This window comes from Trichosurus vulpecula, chromosome 2 (assembly GCF_011100635.1).
Source record: "Trichosurus vulpecula isolate mTriVul1 chromosome 2, mTriVul1.pri, whole genome shotgun sequence".
In the NCBI taxonomy this organism is placed as follows: Eukaryota; Metazoa; Chordata; class Mammalia; order Diprotodontia; family Phalangeridae; genus Trichosurus; species Trichosurus vulpecula.
Genome location: NC_050574.1, coordinates 365,860,473 through 365,881,321, shown reverse-complemented (window position 1 = coordinate 365,881,321; position 20,849 = coordinate 365,860,473). Strand labels below are relative to the sequence as shown.

Sequence of the window (20,849 nt, the reverse complement as noted above, 5' to 3'; positions counted from 1 at the left end):
GAGGAAGGGAGAGGGGAAGGAAAGGAAGGAAGGGAGGAAGGAAGAAAGGGAAGGAGGGAGGGAGGGAGAGAGGAACCAACCAGGAAGGAAACCCCTCCCAAGTCAAGAAAAATAAAGAAAAGGGAAAATGTGCTTCAATCAGCACACAAGAGTTCATCAGTCCTCTCTGGAGGTAGATAGCTATGGGTCACTATAGGTCCTTTGAAATCGCCTTGGATCATTGTCTTGATCAGAGCTTCTAAGTTTTTCACAGTTGATCAGTGTTACAATATTACTATTGCTGTGTACAATGTTCTCCTGGTCACTTCATTTTGCATCAGTTCACATAAGTCTTCCCAGGTTTTGTATCATTTCTTAAAGCACAGTGGTATTCCATCAAAATCATATGCCGCAACTTGTTTAGCCATTCCCCAATTAATGGACATTCTCTCAATTTCCAGTTTTTTGCTATCATAAAAAGAGCTGCTATAAATATTTTTGTACAGATAGGTGCTTTTTTCTTTTGATGTCTTTCGACATAAAAGATCACCTAGTGGTACTGCTGAATCAAAGGGTGTACATACTCTTATAACCTTTTGGGCATAGTTCCAAATTGTTCTCTGGAATGGTTAGACCAGTTCACAACTCCACCAAATAATGCATTAATGTCCCTATTTTTCAACATGTTCTCCAGAATTTATTATTTCCTTTTCTGGAACGTTAGCCAATCTGATAGGTGAGGTAGTACCTCAGAGTTGTTTTAATTTGTGTTTTTCTGATCAATAGTTATTTAGATAATTTTTTTCATGTGACTCTTGATTGCTTTAATTTCTTTTGAAAATTGCCTGTTCATATCTTTTGACCATTTGTCAATTGGGGAATGGCTCTTATTTTTATAAATTTGACTGAGTTTCCTATATATTTGAGAAATGAAGCCTTTATCAGAGAATATTGCTACAAAAATCTTTCCCTAGTTACTTGTTTTCTTTCTAATTTTGGCTGCATTGAATTTGCTTGTGCAAAACCTTTTAAATTTCATATAATAAAAAGTATCCATTTTATTCCAGTGATCCTCCTCATCTTTTGTTCAGTCATAAACTCTTCCCTTATCCATAGATCTGATGAGTAAATTTTTCCATGCTCCCCTAATTTGTTTACAGTACCATCTTTTAGGTCTAACTCATGTACCCATTTTGACCTTATCTTGATATACAATGTCTATACCTAGTTTCTACCAAACTGTTTTCCAATGTTCCCAGCAATTTTTGTCACATGGTGAGTTCTTACCACCAAGGCTTGGATCTTTGGGTTTATCAAAACCCTATATTACTATGATCATGTACTGCTGTGTATTGTGTGCCTAATTTATTCTATTTATCCACCATTCTGTTTCTTAGTACCAGATTGTTTTGATGATTCCTATTTCTGATGCTAGGCCACCATCCTTCTCATTTTAAAAAATTGATTCTCTTGGTATTCTTGACCTTTTCTTCTTCCAGATGAATTTTGTTGTTATTTTTCCTAGCTCTATAAAACAGTTCTTTGGTAATTTAATTGGTATGGCACTAAATAAGTGAATGAATGTAGGTAGAATTTTCATTTGTATTATACTAACTTAAACTACTCACAAGCAATTAATATTTTTCCCATTGTTTAGATATGTCTTTATTTGCATGAAAAGTGATTTGTAATTATGTTCATATAATATAAACCCATATAAACTCAATGCTTAGGTTTGTCTTGGCAGGTAGACTCCCAAATATTTTTTTATTATCTGCAGTTATTTTAAGTGGAATTTCTCTATCTCTTCTTGCTGGGTTTTCTTTTTAATACATAGAAATGCCAATGGTTTATGTAGGTTTGTTTTATATCCTGCAACTTTGCCGAAGTTGTTAATTGTTTCAGCTAGCTTTTTAGATGATTCTTCAGGGTTATCTAAGAATACCATCAATAATCTACAAAGAGTGATGGGTTTGTTTCCTTATTGCTTATTTTTATTCCTCCAATTTCATTTTCTTATTTCCATAGCTAGCGTGTCTAATATAACATTCAAGAATAGTAATAATAATAGACATCTTTGCTTCACAATTGATCTTATTGGGAAGGCTTCTATCTTATCCCTATTGCAAATAATGTTTGCTTTTGGTTTTAGATAAACACTACTTATCACTTTGAGAAAGGCTTCTTTTGCCTATGCTTTTGGTGTTTTTAATAAGAATGGGTGTTGTATTTTGTCAAAAGCTTGATTTTTGTTGTTTTGTTATTGATATGGTCAGTTATGAATATAATTTCCCTAGTATTGAATTAGCCCTGCATTTCTGGCCATAGCGTATGATCCTTGTGATATACTGCTGTAATCTCCTTGCAAATATTTTACTCAAATTTTTTTCAACAATATTCATTTAGGGAAATTGGCCTACAGTTTTCCTTATATTTACTCTTCCTGGTTTAGGTATCAAAACCATATTTGTGTCATAAAAGGAACTTGGTGTAGGACTCCTTCTTTACTTATTTTTTTCACATAGTTTATGTAAAATTGTTCCTTAAATGTTTGATAAAATTCACCCCATCCGATCCTAGGAATGTTTTCTTAGGGGGGTTCAATTTATTTTTCTGAGATAAGGTTATTTAAGTATTCTAATTTTTCTGTTAATTTTAGATTTTTGTAAATATTCATCCATTTCCCTTAGATGTCAATTTTACTAGCATATAATTGGGCAAAATAACTCTTAATAATTACTTTAATCTCATCCTTATTGGTGGTGTGTTCATCCTTTTCATTTTTGATACTGGTGATTTGGTTCTCTTTTTTTTAAAAAAACTGAATTAACTGATTGTTTATCTATTTGTTGTTTTTTCTCCCATAAAACAAGCCCCTAGTTTAATTTATTAGTTTTAAAAATTTCACTTTTATTGCCTCTCCTTTGATTTTTAGGATTTCTGTTTTGGTGTTTAATTGGAGATTTTTAATTTGTTCTTTTTCGAGGTTTTTTTAGTCACATGCCAAATTCATTGATTTACTTTCTTTTATTGATGTATATGTTTAGAAATATAAATTTTCCCTTCTTAAGTTCTGCTTTGGTTGCATCCCACACATTTTGGTAGGTTGTCTCATTATTGTCATTCTCTTTAATGAAATTAATGATTTTTTTCTATGATTTGTTTTTTGACCCACTTATTCTTTTGAGTTTCCAATTAATTTAGTTTCCAATAAATTTTTAATCTATGCTTCGAAGGTCCTTTATTGAATGTAATTTTTATCGCATTATGGTCTTTAAAGGGTGCATTTAATATTTCTGCTTTTCTGCATTTGTTTATGAGGTTTTTATGCCCTAATACATTGTCAGATTTTGTGAAGGTGCCATGTACAGCTGAGAAAAAGGTATACTCTTTTTTATTCCCATTCAGTTTTATCCAGAGGCCTATCATATCTAACTTTTCCAAAAATCTAGTCATCTTTTAAATTCTTTCTTGTTTGTTTTATGGTTAGGTTTATCTAGCTCTGAGATGGGAAAGTTGAGATCATTTACTAGTATAATTTTACTATTTCCTCCTAAAGTTCACTCAGGTTTTCCTTTAAGAATTTAGATGCTATGCCATTTTGTGCATATATGTTTAGTATTGGTATTACTTAATTGTCTATGATATTTTTTTAGCAAGATGTAGTTTCCTGTTTTGTTGCTGACCACTGCCCTGCCTAATATGCCCTTCTTTTTATCACTCCCCCTTGCTCTTATCCCCTTTCCCTCCTATTTCCCTGTTGGGTAAGATAGATTTCTATACTCAATTGAGTGCGTATGTGTGTGAATGTATTGTAAGATATTATGTAATATATATGATGTTATATATAATACGACATGTATTATACATTGCCCTTGAAGGAAAGACAAGAATGTTTTTAAGTTAAAATTTCATTCTTTTTACTCAGCACTCTTGATTTACCCATAATCATACATGGACCATTGACTAGTCTTTGATCAAATGAGATCCATTGTTTCTCTTGAGCATTCACAACTTATGCAGTCTGAATAGTATTCTGTTTGCCCAACTTATAGCTGGATGGAACCTAAAGAGATCCTTTGGTACAAGGTCCTGTCTTCAGGAAGAGTAATGTGGCACTTCCCCCACTTTATAGATAGGGCAATGACAAATACCCAGAGGGTTTGTGTGATATATGCATATTTTGCACCTAGTAAGTGACAGAGGATGTCATAAGAGGAGGTGGTTTTGGCATGTATTGTTTCCCTTTTTCAAGATGATCATACTTTTCATTTATCTCAGCTAGCTTTCCAGATCACTTTTGTTTGTTTACTTGTGCTAGTTAACTACTTGTGCTAAGTATAGACAGGATAATTTGTGGAGAGAAAGTATTAACAGCTTAGAATTTGTGATAAGACAAGAGGGAGTCTGAGAATATCTCATCTCAGGAATTTTTGGAGTGCAGTTTTCAAAGAGTATTGCGAAATGATGAATTCCGTAGACTGAAATACAAGTCAGCTCAGTCTGGATGGGAAGCTCTCCAGAATGAAATTCTAAAGACATAGAAATAATCCTGATAAGGAGAGACTGGGAGAGTTAACAAAAAAAACAACATGGGAGTACAAGTAGATGCATCAGGTATAGACAGTGGAAGCAAAGGAAAGTCACAGAAGATGAGTGGAAAGTTTAGCATGGTTCTGTTAGAAGAGTGTGAAGCTCAGAGCTACCTGAGAGGAGGCTGAAGGGCTGTTTTTGTTTGTTTGTTTAGCAGTATTGAAAGGAAGAGGAAGATCAGAGAAGGGATAGGGATATTGCATGGTTGAATGGGATCATTGTAACAGAAAAAGAGGCAGAGCTGCTCAACTATTTTATTTCAGTTTTCTTTGCCAAGGAGAATGACCTTTAGCTTCTGAAAGACAGAATTCAATTTAATTATACAGATAATTGTTAAGCTACTACTCTGTGTAATGTGCTGTGCTAAGTGTTTGGAATACAAAAACAAAACAATACCTCCCCAGAACAGAAATGGTTCATAAGGACTTGCTTCCCAAGAGGAATAGCGAGATAGGAAAGAGACACTTCACCACCATGATGAGTTAAAGTTATTTAACCATATGAGACAGGGGTGGCAGCAGAGTCACTGGCAGAGGGATCTACAAATTATGGAGGGAAGAGGAAGCTCCTGGGGAATGGCTCCAGCTTTTTTCAATGAAATAAGTTGCAAAGGGGAGAGTGAAGAGAGGGTGTGGGACAGGAGTTATGGGAGATTTGAAAAGGGATGAAAAGATTTAGAAGACCAGCTGTGGTGTGAAATGAATCAATTAGGGACGGGTACAAAAGCTTGTCTTGCTTCATGGAGCCTTCAGGTGAGATTATGTGATATAAATTTGTAGTGGATCCAGTCAGCATGATTCTGTGATTTTCTCTAGCTTTGTTTAGCAGCATATGATTAGAAGTGAAGGCAGCGGATGGTGGGAGTAATCTAGGGCTGAAAGTTGGAAAGATTGGTGGTGTGATAAGGGGGCAGAGAATCAAGAGAAGAAGAGAGTGTAGAGTTGAACTGGTTCATCAAAGTGTCTAGATAGGGAAGGGAGGACAATAATGTGGGGAAGGTATCCTAGGAAAGAAATAATGAGTGGAGAAATCAGAGGTCTCAGTGAGGATGAAGAGCAGGGTTTGAGATTACAAGGCAGAAGGAGAAGTGAAATGAGAAAAGATTGTGATCAGATTAGAAAATTTCAGAGCTCACAAACACAGGAGTGGAACATTTGTTGGTGATGGCAAGATCAATGGTTTATGACCATTTTTGTTTGTGACTGAGCTAAGGTTGAGGAATTAGTCATGGGAAATAAATTGAGGAACTGGAAGGATAGAGTGTTTAGGGTAGTATCAGTATGTATGTTGCAATACTCTAGAATGCAGTCTGGGATTGGAGAGGAGAGAAAAACTGTGGGCCAGACAGAAACAAGTGTCTTATAGGTTAGTAGATAACTGTGACCAGAATGATGATTGTGTGGTAAATATGGATTTAGTGAACTTCAAAAGAAGAAAGGTGATAGAGATAGAGGGGAGAGCTTGGAAGTGGTGATGGGGAACAAGGAATGTTCTGAGTACCTCATCTTGAGTTAAGGGGTCTGAATGAAACTATCACCACTGCTGCAAAGTGTAGACAGGAAGTCTGTATCATTAGGAAGGAACCAGAAGATTGAAGGAATGGGAAAGGAAAAGATTTAAAATGAAAGCAACTTGGGATATAGTGGGAGGTATGTAGCTTCAGAGTGGGACACTGAGAAAATAACCTTAGTTGATCACCCCCCCTTTAAATTTTTCTTTTTTTTCTTAGTTTCCATGATATTATACTGTCCTGCTTCTCTTTTTAACATTTAGGCTGCTCCTTATGTTTCCTTTCTGTCTAGCCTCTAAATGTGGACATTAAGGTTCAGTCCTTGATCCTCCATACTCTTTCCCCTGGGCATCTCCTCTTCTCCTATAGCTTCAGCTTTCTGTAATTATTTCCGAGATGTCTGTCTCTATCCCTGACCTCTTCAGCCCCACAATTTTTAACTACTTGCTGGATATTTCAGACTCTTATGCTTAAATGAATCTTTGATCTCACCAATTTGTTCATACCCTCTAAAAGTGCAGTTCACATCCCACATATACCTTCTTATTATGTGTAATTCTTGTCTATGTAGTCTGGTAAATCCTTCTCAGGAGACCTAGTCACTGTGCCAGGGAACTTCTTCTAGGCTTAACATTATGAGAGTACCCATAGAGCAACTGAGTTTTCCATCTATTATCATTTATTTTTTGCTGCATGATTTACGATACATATCTTCTATACATATTTTCCATCACTTCTTGTGCAGATTAATCATTAGTAATATGTTGCAGCCTTATTTATGCCTGTGATGTATCTTTATTGACACTTAGAGTGATCTTCCCTTTGGATTCTTTGAGGATCCTGATATTCCAAAATTTTTAGGTATGTGACAACATTAGAAGAACATGTTAGGTGGATTTTTGTTTCAGGGAGAAATTTAGGGTCATTGAAAGTATTTTGTGCAGTTTCCCAAATGCAATTCATCTCCTACTTTTCCTCCTTTTTAAATCTGGTCTGAATTCATTGTCCAGTGTTGGTATGGACTTGAGATTATGTAGTTAATTGGACCAGTTCACTAGGCTGCCCCTATAATTGCATATTATGTTCAGAACAATAAACTTTGTTTACCCTCCTGGGTTCCCAGTGTGGATTTTTATGCTAATCTCTGTGTGATTGTGGATCTCATTCAGAAGGCTGTGCAGCATTCTTGTAATTAGCCCACTGTGATCCCCCATTCTGGAGGACCTTACTATCTAGAGAAGAACTCTCTTTCACCTGGAGGACTGTGTACTAGATGTCCTCCATCCAGTAGCAGATAACTTTGGAGGACAAATATTTTCCTGTTTTGTGCCTTTTTTGAAGATAATAATCATAAGGTAGACCTACAAGCTTATCTCTATTGCATTTATTAGGAAACCTTTTATCAAATTAGCATATTACATGGGTTATACTTTATTGGAGGAAAGTCTTTCAACATCGCATTTTGTGAATCCAAATCAAACTCTGTTTCAGAGTAAATAATAAGCGTAGTGGAATTTTGTATTCTATTTACCTTTCCATCGGTTGTGTAATTGTAGAGATATGGTCTATTATGGATTATTATTTCAAATACTTGCCTCTTTACTGGGGCAGCTAGGTGGCACAGAAGATAGAGTGCCGGGCCTGGAGTTAGGAAGATTCAACTTCATGAGTTCAAATTTGGCCTCAGATACTTACTAGCTGTGTGATCCTGGGCAAGTCACCTAACCCTGTTTGCTTCAGTTTTCTTATTTGTAAAATGATCTAGAAAAGGAAATGGCAAATGACTCCAGTCAGTATCTTTGAAGAAAACCCCAAATGGGGTCACAAAAGTTTCAGACAAGACCGAAGCAACAAAAACCTCTTTGTCCAAGGTACCCTTGATATAGATGTAGATTATTCTAACAAATATTTTGTAGAGGTGAGAAATTAGATATATCAATTGGTAGCTATTAATATCCTCTAAGTTGCTTTTTCAAGTAGTAATACATATTTTTCCTTTTTCCAGTAATTTATATCTTCTCTTTTCAGGTATCTTAAGAATCCATCTTTCAACACCATCAAGAGAAGATTCTCGCCTTGAAAACTGGACTAGACAACGTATATGTAGAGGAGGTTCATGCAGAAGGTGACATGAACTTTACAAGTTGTCCTCAGTTTATCTTTCCAGTCTTATCTCCTAATGCTGCCCTCCACAAACCTTTTGCTTTTGACTATCTGTATTATTCCTTATCCCCCAAACACATCTTCCTTCTTTGGTTTTCACTTTCAGGGTACAAGGTGAGGAGATAGGAGCAGGAAAAATCATTTTAGAAGGCCAAAACTGGATTAGCCAACATTCAGGGTTAGGCGGACCTTAATTATGTATGGGCTTCCCTAATTCTATCATCTCAAGAACTAATTCCAAGATGATGTATCTAGTAAATTAATTCATCTGGCTCATTTAGGTCTTGGGTTATAAGAGGTCAAAGCTGTAGACCTTCAGCATCCATCACTTTATAATAGGCACACCCATTTCCTTCAACAAAGATGATGGCTGTCTTAGTGTTGCCTTGCACTTTAAGTGGTCACTGCTGGTCTCTGTGTATAATTCAATATGGAGCCACAACTGAGAGAGTCAGGGCTGGCATCCATTCTTTTTAAGGCATTGAGCCCTTCTGCTGGGATCTAATATTTAGGGAACTAGATGTGATACCAAGCATACAGTGTAGCAGTGTAGTCATGCGTTTGGAAGTGTATGAATCATAAATTTAGTTTTAAATGGCCATCTTACAGATAATCTTTAGTTTATCAACATATCCTAGGATAGAAGCCATGGCAGTATAGCAAAAATGGCCTTGGATTTAATAGTCAGAAGATCTGGAATTCCAGAGCAACTGCTTAGTGACCTTGGGCAAATGTCTTATTTATCTGGGACTTACTATCCTCAGCTGTAAAACTAGGAGGTTATACTTGAAGAGAAGTATTTCTTCCAACTCTAACTACTGTGAACCTCAAATTTTCATATTCAAGATATCATTTGTTAATTACCAAATAATGGCCTTAAGATTTTATTCTCTGATTCTCCTCCATCCCCATCCCTTCCCTGACTGCCACAGGTGTTTTGCACTGTATTCCTGACTTGAGCTTCTTTCCATGTATCTTGGCTTATCATTTTAGTGTAATGTTATCAGTAACTAATAGAAAGAGCCTAAATCTGAGAAGGTCCTCAAGTGCCTTCTAAAAAAACTCCTTATATACCTCTAAGAACTCTCTGAAACAAGTGATGATATAATCATTTTACAAATCAGTGGCTGGGGAATTCTGTGACTGCTGAGAGTTACAGTGTGAGGTTTGGGGGTTTTTTTTGGTTTTTTTGCAGCACTGTAGAAATAACTTTATTCTTTAAGTCCAAATGGTAGACTGGAGATAAACTTTAGAGAATTTGGACTCTCTCTGATGTGGGTAGGTACTTTCCTCTTAGGTCACAGATCTACATGTTGTCTATCTGAGGCAGTTAGATGGTACAGAGGATAGAACTCTGGATCTGGAGTGAGAAAGACCTCATTTCAGATCTGGCCTCACACATATAAAGACTGTGTGACCCTGGGCAAGTCATTTAACTTCTGTTTGCCTCAGTATCCTGAACTGTAAAATGGGATAATAGTAGCACCTGCTTCATAGGATTGCTGTGAGGATAAAGTCTGATAATATCTGTAAAATATGTAAGTACTTCTTGTTGTTATTATTATCATCACCATCAGTATTATTCCATCTTACGTTGCTTTCCTCCATGGTGTGTCTCCTCAGTGCCCTAGGGGATCTTTTTCTGGGTCTTTTGACATCACTGAGTACAAAGGCAGCATGCCAGCTCTCCATCAGTTATCCCCCAGTTGGTACATGGCCAGATCACTTCTTTTTCTGATATGTTAATTTTTTTGTTTGTTTAGACTTGTGATTTTATTAGCGTAGATAAATCCCGATATGGAAACTTTCTCTTCCAAGGCAGATCATCAAATCTTTAGTGATTTTTAGTCTTAAGAGAATTGCCCAGCACAACAAGAAGTTGAGCCTTGGCTGGGTTTATAGAGGTAATCTATGTCAGAGGCACTCCTTAAACTAGATATTTCTAACTCTGAGGCTATTCTTCTCCATTCCCTAAGAGACCAGTTACTTTTCTTATATAACCAGTATGTAAGCCTCTACCTAGGTCCTATTGATTTCACTGTTTATATTTGTCTTTGGAATGTATCATATGATGTGTTGGCAGCATCTTGCTATTCTAATTATGTTTTGTTTGGCAGGTGTGAGTTAATTAGAATTCTCTGAGCAAACACAACCAGATGGTTGGTAAGGTAGTTTGAAGTGTCTTGGGTCATAGAGTAGGAAAGTCAGCTTGAGTAAAAACTTAATGCTTGCAGTTATTAAAAACTTTTTTATGAAGGGAAATTGCAAGGTAGCTCAGATACGGTATCTTCTAACTGTATGTTCTATTGATTTGTTAATTGTTGAATATATTCTGCATCTTTTAATAAATGGTTGATGATTTGTTTATTATCAATCAGTCCTTTAATATGTAATCATTTACCTTTTTAAAGGCTGTCATATAGTGGCTTGTGGGTGAATGTTTAACAACTGACTCAGGAAAAAAATGCATGTATATCTAATGACACAAGATTATCATAAACTTTACTGAATAATACAAAATATATAAAGAGTAATAAAATACATAAAACTCTTTATTACAAAATCCGTAGAAAGATTGGTTCTCACAGAATGCTTTTGTTGATTTTTTGCCAAATTCTTGCATCAATAGCCAACCTATGGTTACATTTCAACCATGATACAACAAATGGAATTCCATTCCAGTTGATTAACTTTTTCCCTAATTTATTACCATTAAGTCTTAGATGATTTAATTAGATGACTAATAGCATTAAAGTATTTCTTACCCTGATGTAGTTTATATTCATTAAGCTGAAACCTCTTTCAACCTCGTCACTGTTGATTGCAACATTACTATAAATGCCTTTTTAGTTTTTTGTGTAGTTGTAGGGATTGGAACATTGATTCTATAGTATTATCTACAAAATCTTAAAAATTGTTCATATCAATTTCATGTTTTAAAATTTCACTTAAATGATGCATTTTTTTACCAGCCGTACATGGCAAAATTAGTTCTTCACAAAGCTAAGTAGATAGTTCTAAGTCAGAGTAATTTTAAATGTTTTAATAATTTCTATCTCATAAAAGATATAAGTCCATGTTTTGAATTCTATTTTCTAGTAATGTTCTTGGAAGAGCATTAGATATATTATTTTTATTCAATGAGATATCATTAAACTTATTTGACTTAATCAGATCTTCAGTTTGAGATTCATGCTTTCCAATACCAATCTTTAAATTCTCCCAAACTCTCATGGAACATTTGATTTTTATGCTTTCTGGATGTTAGCTAATTTTGACTGTAATGCAGCTGTCTTCTTTAGGAATGTCAATCATTAAGGCAAGGTATTAGAAGAACCTAATGTTAGCTAATCTCTTTGCTAAATCGGAATAAGAAGAATGAGAAAAATGCCTGTAGAGAGTATGGGATATGCACAGTATACAGCAGTAGCAGTTTATAAATTACACACCACTTATCTTGGTCCCACTACTTAACTAATATTAATAATTTTAATTTCAAGTTCTTTAGCTATGGTTTCTCACTTGGTTTGGTTTTTTTATTAGACTGGCAAAAATAGAACATATTTTATCCAGAAATATTTTAAAATGACTAACTTTATGTCAGATACTGAATTGTCATAATTGATTAATTGAATAATTGATAATTGAATCAATGATTTAAAATAGTGCCAAATAATGACTTTAGGAAATTTTTATAACTTTGTAGCTACTCTAGAATTTATTCCCCAATATATATTAGCAACATCAAAACATTTGATTGTTTGCTTTCAAATATTCAATATTAAAGTCACAGCTATTTAAGGTAGACAGTAATACATTGAAAATATACTCTGCTGTGCTTGATTGACACCAATGCTTTTATACCAACAAATAACATTGCTGGTCCAGGAACTGGTTGAACTTTGCACCAAATTCCTGAAAATTTAGCAGTTTGTTCTCATGAGACAGTAAATGCTGACTGCAACACACTGTTCTGTCATTCTACTCTGAATTACCAAATAATATTTTGCTTCCGCAGTAAATTGGAAATTGTTTTAGATATTTAGGAATATCTAAAGTCAATGCAGCTAAACACCATGATGTTCCATTTTGTTTCCTTAAATTGATTTACTTTGAGGCTCTTTGTATATTTGTCTGACAAATTATATTTCTAAGTTTTGATGTTAAAGTAATCTGCCCATTTACATAGGCTGAGATCTTTATTTATAGAAGTAATCCCTCAGTTTTATAACTTGGAGTATTGCTTATTTCACTCTTAATTAATATCTTAAATCTTTCAAAGGCAAGTGCTCTTCTCTAAAATGATAATAATATAGTATTTTTTTTTAGTACAAGAAGCAGTATTGTATAGTAAGGGGTAGGCAGATTATTGCCCCTAAGCCAAATACACTGGCATTTACATAATATATAAATGTAAAAGCCATTCTTATCTTTTGAGCCATGGTTCATCAGCCCCTGGTGTAGTAGATAGAAAGCCAGAGTGGGAATTAGGAAGGACTGGGTTCAAATTCTAACTCAGGGACATTAACAAGCCCCCATTGATGTGGTGACTTTTCCCTTCGATATTTAGAATTGATAGTTCCTTGACTGACCAATTCTTTAAGATTATTATTTGGTCTCCAATCTTTAATTCTTCCATCAGTGACCCTTTATTGAATATAATTTTCATTGCATTATGGTCAGTAAAGGATGTGTTTCATGGTTCTGCTCTTCAGCATTTGTGAGATTTTTATGCGTGTTTGTTACAAGGTTTTTGTTGATTTTATTTTTATATATTTGGAGGGAAGCTGGGAGGGAGTGAAACTGAATTCATGTTCATTTTTTTTTAAAGTAAAAACTCAAAGAAAAAATATTCAGAACAGTATAAAATGTTTCCACTTGCAATTGACTTAGTGAGAAGAATTGCCCATCTTCATTCCCTCACAATCAACTAATTGAGAAACTGAAATATTCTGATTTTGCACAGCAAACAGATGAAGCAAGAGATGTAGTTTAAAATTCTCATTTGATTTTATATATATATATACACACACACATATATATATACACATACACACACATACACACACACACACACACACACACACATATATATATATATATATATATATGTATGTATGTATATACAGTATACTGAATTGCAGAGCTGTCAAACTCACTACCCACAACCAGTACTGAATTAAAATATAGCTGGGACATGTTTAACAAAGTTTTAAAAAATATAATAAAAGTAGATAATTTGTGGTTTTCTAAGTCAGTATGTTTCCCAGGACCTGTAGGGATGCTTATGTATGGTTTAGTGGCTCCCATTTTGATTTTGATTTGACACCACTGTATCGCACTTTGCTTATAGAGGTTATTCAGTGTAAGGATGACATTTGAGTCTATTAATACCCATTAAAAATTGTAACCTCTCATGTAATTTGGATGTGAGAAGCTCCATACGGTTTTTCAAATACAAGAGTTTTCAATTTTATTTTAAAAAAATACAACAAAAAGGCTCTTTGAAAAACTAAGTGACTTTATAGGGGAAGAGCATAATAAAATGAGTGCCCAATGCTCTTCTCCTTTATTATTGAAGCACATGCTGACTTTATTTTCCTAAAATACTTCAAAGGGGGGGCAGAGCCAAGATGGCGGCAGGAAAGCAGGGACTTCCTTAAGCTCCCCCCCAAATCCCTCCAAACACCTGTAAAAATGGATCTGAACAAATTCTTGAGCTACAGAACCGAAGAAATAGCAGAGGGAAACAGATCTCCAGCCCAGGAGAGCCTGGATGGTCACTGGGAAGGTTCTATTGCATGGTGCTGAGAGTGGAGGGTGGACCGTGCTGGAACAGACCAGACCTGGAGTCAGCCAGTCAGAAGAGGCCTTGGGGCCATGAAACAGTGAGCTGTGGCAGTTACCAGACTTCTCAACCCACAAACACCAAAGAGCAGGTTAGGGGGAAACTGCGGGATCGAGTTCAGAGTGGTCTGGCCACCAGCCCTGGGGGTGGAGGAGGTCCGGAAGCAATGGCAGTAGCAGAAAGCTCCTGAGGCTGCCTCCAGAGCACCAGAGTCACCGGCTTCCCGAGTCCCTGGCTCACAAGGTGGGAGGAATCTAGCAGCAGATCATAGCAGGAGTGCAAGGAGCACTTTGTGGGCACAAAGGCTGTGCCCTGCTTGGATCTGAATTGCTGTCCTGGTTGGCAGTCCTTGAGGGAGGAGGAGTGCTGCTGTGACAGAGCATGGGGTGATGGTGGAGTAGAAGTAGCTCTGAAAACAGCAGTGCTTGGACCCTAAAGCTTGGGACAAAGTACTCTCTAATCTACAAGCAGTCATATCCTGATGAAAAGCTCAAGGGTCAAGTAGTTAACTGGGAACATGAACAGGCAGCTAAAACAAACTCAGACTCAAATTCAAACTCTAGATTCCTTTTTTGGTGACAAAGAAGACCAAAACATACAGCCAGAAGAAGTCAACAAAGTCAAAGAGCCTACATCAGAAGCCTCCAAGAAAAATATGAATTGGGCTCAGGCCACGGAAGAGCTCAAAAAGCTTTTGGAAAAGCAAGTAGGAGAAGTAGAGGAAAAATTGGGAAGAGAAATGAGAGTGATGCAAGAAAACCATGGAAAACAAGTCAATGACTTGCTAAAGGAGACCCAAAAAATACTGAAGAAAATAACACCTTAAAGAAGAGACTAACTCAAATGGAAAAAGAGTTCCAAAAAGGCAATGAGGAGAAGAATGCCTTGAAAGGCAGAATTAGCCAAATGGAAAAGGAGGTCCAAAAGACCACTGAAGAAAATACCACCTTAAAAATAAGATTGGAGCAAGTGGAAGCTAGTGACTTTATGAGAAACCAAGATATTATAAAACAGAACCAAAGGAATGAAAAAATGGGAGACAATGTGAAATATCTCATTAGAAAAACTTCTGACCTGGAGAATAGATCCAGAAGAGATAATTTAAAAATTATTGGACTACCTGAAAGCCATGATTAAAATACATCAAAGGGCATTTGTCCCAACAGAACTTCCTCTACGATAACTTTTGGGCCCCTGGCATTTGCCATTTGCAAGAACCCATTAGTGGGATTCTCTATGCAGGACTCTTGTTCTTGAATAATCTAGTTTTCAGGAATCTACTAGAGAAAAATTAACATTTTTCTCTTGTGTTGGACTATAGTTTCAGAGACTGTTTTCTAGTATGTCATAACAAGTCAGATGAGTTCCTTTGAGATAACTTTTGCTTATTTGAAGCTCACGTCCTAATGTCTGTTGTGTTGTGCTCATTTGTTTCAGATCATGCAATTACTTTAGTTCCCTTAGAGCATGCTGTGATAGCAAATAAATGTTCATTTCCCTACACCCTTCTTTTTAACTTTTAAACAAACCAAAACTGGTTATTGCGTTTCTTGGTAAATAGTATTTTATTATTTCCAATTACATGTAAAGATAGTTTTCAACATTCATTTTTATAAGATTTTGAGTTTCAATTTTTTTCTCCCTACCTCACTCCCATCCCCCCTCCACAGGATGGCAAGTGGTCTGATATTGATTATACATGTGCAATCATGTAAATATATTTCTACATTAGTTATGTTGTAAAAGAAGAAACAGAATAAAAGGGAAAAACCATAAAAAACAAAAAAAACATGAAAAAGTATGTTTTGATCTTCATTCAAATGGTTCTTCCTCTGGATGTGGTTAGCATCTTTTCCATAGTTCCTTCTTTGGATGTTGATAGCATTTTCCATCATGAGTCTTTTGGAATTGTCTTGGATCATTGCATTGCTGAGAAGAGCTAAGTCAATTGTAGTTGATTATCGTGCAGTGTTGCTGTTCTTCTATGGGCAGTGTTCTTCTGGTTCTTCTCACTTCACTCAGCATCAGTTCGTATAAGTCCAGGTTCTTCTGAAATCTACCTACTCATCATTTCTTATAGCACAAAAGTATTCCTTTACATTTGTATGCCACAACTTGTTCAGCCATTCCACAATTGATGGGCATCACCTCTATTTCCAATTCTTTGCCACCACAAAAAGAGCTGCTATAAATATTTTTGTACATGTAGATCCTTTCCCCTTTTTAATGATCTGTTTGGGAAATAGCCCTAGAAGTGGTATTGCTGGGTCAAAGGGTATGCACAGTTTGATTGCCCTTTGGGCATAATTCCAGATTGCTCTCCAGAATGGTTGGATCAGTTTACAACTCCACCAGCAATGCATTGGTGTTCCAATTTTTTCCACATCTTCTCTAATATTTATCATTTTTCTTTTTTGTCATATTAGTCAGTCTGATAGTTGTGAGGTAGTGCCTCAGAGTTGTTTTGTTTTAATTTTTATTTTTCTACTCAATAGTGATTTAGAGCATTTTTTCATATGACTATAAATAGCTTTAATTTCTTCATCTGAAAACTGCCTGTTCATATCCTTTGACCATTTATCAATTGGGCAATGACTTGTATTCTTATAAATTTGACTCAATTTTCTTAATATTTGAGAAATTGTTATCAAAAACACTGGCTATAAAAATTGTTTCCCAGCTTTCAGCTTTCCTTCTAATATTGGTTGCATTGGTTTTATCTGTGCAAAACCTTTTTAATTTAATGTAATCAAAATGATTTATTTTGCATTTATAATCTTCTTTATCTCTTGTTTGGTTATAAATTCTTCCCTTCTCCATAGATCTTACAGAGAAACTATTACTTTGCTTTCCTAATTTGCTCATGATACCACCCTTTATGTCTAAATCATGTACTTCTTTTGACCTTATCTTGGTATAGGAGGTGTGATGTTGGTCTGTGCCTAGTTTTTACCATACTATTTTCCAGTTTTCCCAGCAGATTTTGTCAGATATTGACTTCTCATCCCAGAAGCTGGAGTCTTTGGGTTTATAAAACAGTAAATGACTATAATAATTTATTACTGTGTCTTGTGTACTTAATCTATTCCACTCATTCATCACTGTATTTCTTAGCCAGTACCAGATAGCTTTGATGATTTCTGCTTTATAATATAGTTTTAGATTTGGTATGGCTAGGCCACCTTCCCTCTCATTTCTGTTGTTTAATTCCCTTGCTATTTTTGACCTTTTGTTCTTCCAGATGAATTTTGTTATTTTTCTAGCTCTACAAGATAATATTATATTATATTATTATATAATCTATATATTTATATTATATAATTTATATTATAATAATTTTTGATAGTTTGATTAGCATGGCACTGAATAAGTAAATTAGGTAGAATTGTCATTTTTATTACATTAGCTTGGTCTACCCATGAGCAATGGATATTTTTCCAGTTGTTTAGATCTGAGTTTATTTGAGTGAAATGGGTGTTTTGTAGTTGTGTTCATATAGTTCCTGGGTTTTTCTTGGCAAGTAGACTCCCAAATATTTTAAATTGTCTACAGTTATTTTAAATAGAATTTCTCTTTTTATCTCTTCTTACTGAGCTTTGTTGGTAATATACAGAAACACTAATTATTTATGTGGGTTTATTTCCTATCCTGCAACTTTGCTAAAGTTGTTAATTATTTCAAGTAGTTTTTTAGTTGATTCTCTAGGATTCTCTAAGTATACCATCATATCATCTGCAAAGAGTGATAGTTTTGTTTCCTCATTGCCTACTCTAATTCTTTTTCTTCTCTTATTGCTAAAGCTAACATTTCTCATATAATATTGAATAATTCCCATTATAATAGTTTGCTCGCTGATAGTTTGAGATAGATTTTACTTATCATTTTAAGGAAAGCTCCATTTATTCCTATACTCTCTAGTGTTTTTGATAGGAATGGGTTAGCTGTATTTTGTCAAAAGTTTTTTCTGTATCTATTGAGATAATCATATGATTTCTGTTAGTTTTGTCATTGATATGGTTAATTATGCTGCTAGTTTTCCTAATATTGAACCATCCCTGATATAAAGCTCGAATGTTTGTATTGTATTATCCTCATAATAATTTGCTGTAATCTTTATTTTTTTATAACTATTCATTAGGGAAATTAGTCTATAACAGGTATGCACAAAAAGATTTCCTGGGGTCTGAGAGAAATGTAGAGGAAAACATCCTTTATATGTAGAGGAAATCCTTTGGCATGCTGCAAGCAGCTTGAGGACCCCAGGCAGCCTGCAGGCCACAAGTTGTCCTAGTCTGTAATTTTCTTTCTCTGCTTTGGTTCTTCCTGGTTTAGATATCAACACCACATTTGTGTCACAAAAGGAATTTGGTAGGATTCCTTTGCCTCTTTTTCCAAATAGTTTATATAGTTTTGGAATTAATTGTACTTTTTGTTTCTCTTTCCCCTCCTACTTCCCTGTAGGTAATGTGGATTTCTATACCCAACTGAGTTTGTATATTATTCCCTCTTTGAGCCAAATCTGATTAGAATAAGGCTCAAACAATGCTCAACTCCTTTCTTTCCCTCTACTGTAATAGGTCTTTCATGCTTCTTCATGTGATGTAATTCTGCTTTTCCTTTCCTCTTTTCCCAGGAGAATCTTTTTTTTCATCCCTTTACAAATATTTTTTTTTTATCCTCACATCAAAGTCAACTTATACCCATGGCCTCTGTGTAAGTATACTCCTTCTAACTGCCATAATAGAAATATACTTCTCAAGAATTATAAGTATCATCTTTCCATGTAGAGATGTAAACAGTTTAACCGTATTGAATACCATGGGTTTTTTCTTTCTTGTTTACCTTTTCATGCTTTTCTTTAGTCTCGTATTTGAAGATAAGATTTTCTGTTAGGCTCAGGTCTTTTCATTGAATGTCTATTTTTTCCCCTGAAAGATTACGCTCAGTGGGTAGTTGATTCTTGGTTGTAATCCAAGCTCTTTTGCCTTCCAAAATATCATATTCCAAGCCCTCCAATCCATTAATGTAGAAGCTTCTAAGTCCTGTGTAATTCTGACTGTGGCTCTTTTATATTTGAATTATTTCTTTCTGACTGCTTGAAGTATTTTCTCCTTTACTTGATAGTTCTAGAATTTAGCTGCAATACTTCTTGGAGTTTTCATTTTAGGATCTCTTTCAGGAGGTGACCAGGTGGATTCTTTCTGGGTAAGGGCAGTTTTTCTTGATAATTAAAATATGCTGTCCAGGCTCTTTTTGTGATCATAGCTTTCAGGGAGTCCAGTAATTCTTAAATTATCTCTTCTGGATCTATTTTCCACATCAGTCATTTTTCCAATGTTTACATTTTCTTCTATTTTTGTCATTATTTTGATTTTGTTTGACTGATTATTAATGTCTCAGAGTCATTATCTTCCACTTGCCAAATTCTAATGTTTAAGGAATTATTTTCTTCAGTTAGATTTTGTACCTCCCTTTTACATTTGGCCAATTCTAATTTTAAAGGAGTTGTTTTCTTCAGTGGATTTTTTTTAACCATTTGGCCAATACTATTTTTTAAGGAATTGTATTCTTCAGTCAATTTATGTGTTTCTTTTTCCAAACTGTTGACCCTTTTTATGATTCTCTTGCATTAACTTCACTTCTTTTCCTAATTTTTCTTCTACTTCTCTTACTTGATTTTTAAAATCCTTTTTTGAGCTCTTCTAAGAGGAATTTTTGAATTTGAGTCCAATTCATACCCCCCTTTGAGGCTTTGTATGTAGAAATTTTGACATTATTCTCCCCTTCTGAGTTTGTGTTTTGATCTTCCCTGTCACCATAGTAGCTTTTTATGGTCAGTGTTCCTTTTTGTTTTTTGCTCATTTTAAAAAATTGACCTGTACACGTGGGGTACAGGGGGAACTGGGCCGGTCACTGACTTAAAAAGAGGTCGCTTGGGTTGGTGGCTTGTCTACCGCACTAGGGGGGAAAAGTGTATATTTTGAATAAACCAAGCTAGGATCCCCAAATATACATACTTCTGATTCAGAAACATAAGAAAAATTCATAAATAGAGTAATATTTTTTTAAATTTCAAGCTTTAGATTATAACTCTGCAAAATAATATTTTCTATTTCTCCAATTTAGAAAAATCTTCCCTGAAAAAGGGAATTTAATTCTTAGGCTGCTCTATAGAAGCAATTATCATTTTATTTTCAAGACATGCATATTCTAAATGAATAGATATAGGTCCTATTTGCTATGGATGCATATGATACATTTGATCTTATGCCATCCATACCTGAACAGTGAACAGATTTAACTTGTGATAGTGCAATAAAACAAGCATTTGAACCCGAAAATCTTACACACTGTTTTTGTCTCCATGTGAATAGAGAGTTCCCTGGTTTATCAAAGTGATATGATTTTTACTACCACCCATAATATCTAGTTTTTGCAAAACAGAGATTCTTGCTATAGCTGTTATAAAGACAGGCTATCATTTTCAGTTCATTAGTAGCTGAAAAATAACTTAAGTAGCACTATCAGCAGTGCCATGTTTTGAGACATTTTGTCCACCCATGATATGAATATTATCATCATGGTTATCTGTATGTGTGTGTATCAGACTGGCACCTACTTTGAAACTTTTTCTTTCAACCTTAATTTTACAAATTTTACAACAGGTTTAGAGTAGTGAAACGATTTGGCCAGGGTCCCATGAAATGTAATAAGAGCTAAGCTCTAAGATCAGTGCTCTTTAGGTAGATTTTCTTG

At 35.0% G+C, this 20,849-nt stretch overlaps 1 protein-coding gene across 3 annotated transcripts in view; it reads left to right on the top strand.

The window, feature by feature from the left end:
* The window catches only part of ST3GAL6 (ST3 beta-galactoside alpha-2,3-sialyltransferase 6), an 85,463-nt gene that overhangs the window by 16,484 nt on the left and 48,130 nt on the right, over positions 1-20,849 (top strand). For all 3 annotated transcript variants that reach the window (XM_036744456.1, XM_036744455.1, XM_036744457.1), the window contains exon 2: positions 8,111-8,207. The gene's annotated coding sequence lies outside the window, so the exon portion shown is untranslated. The remainder of the gene's footprint in view (positions 1-8,110; positions 8,208-20,849) is intronic.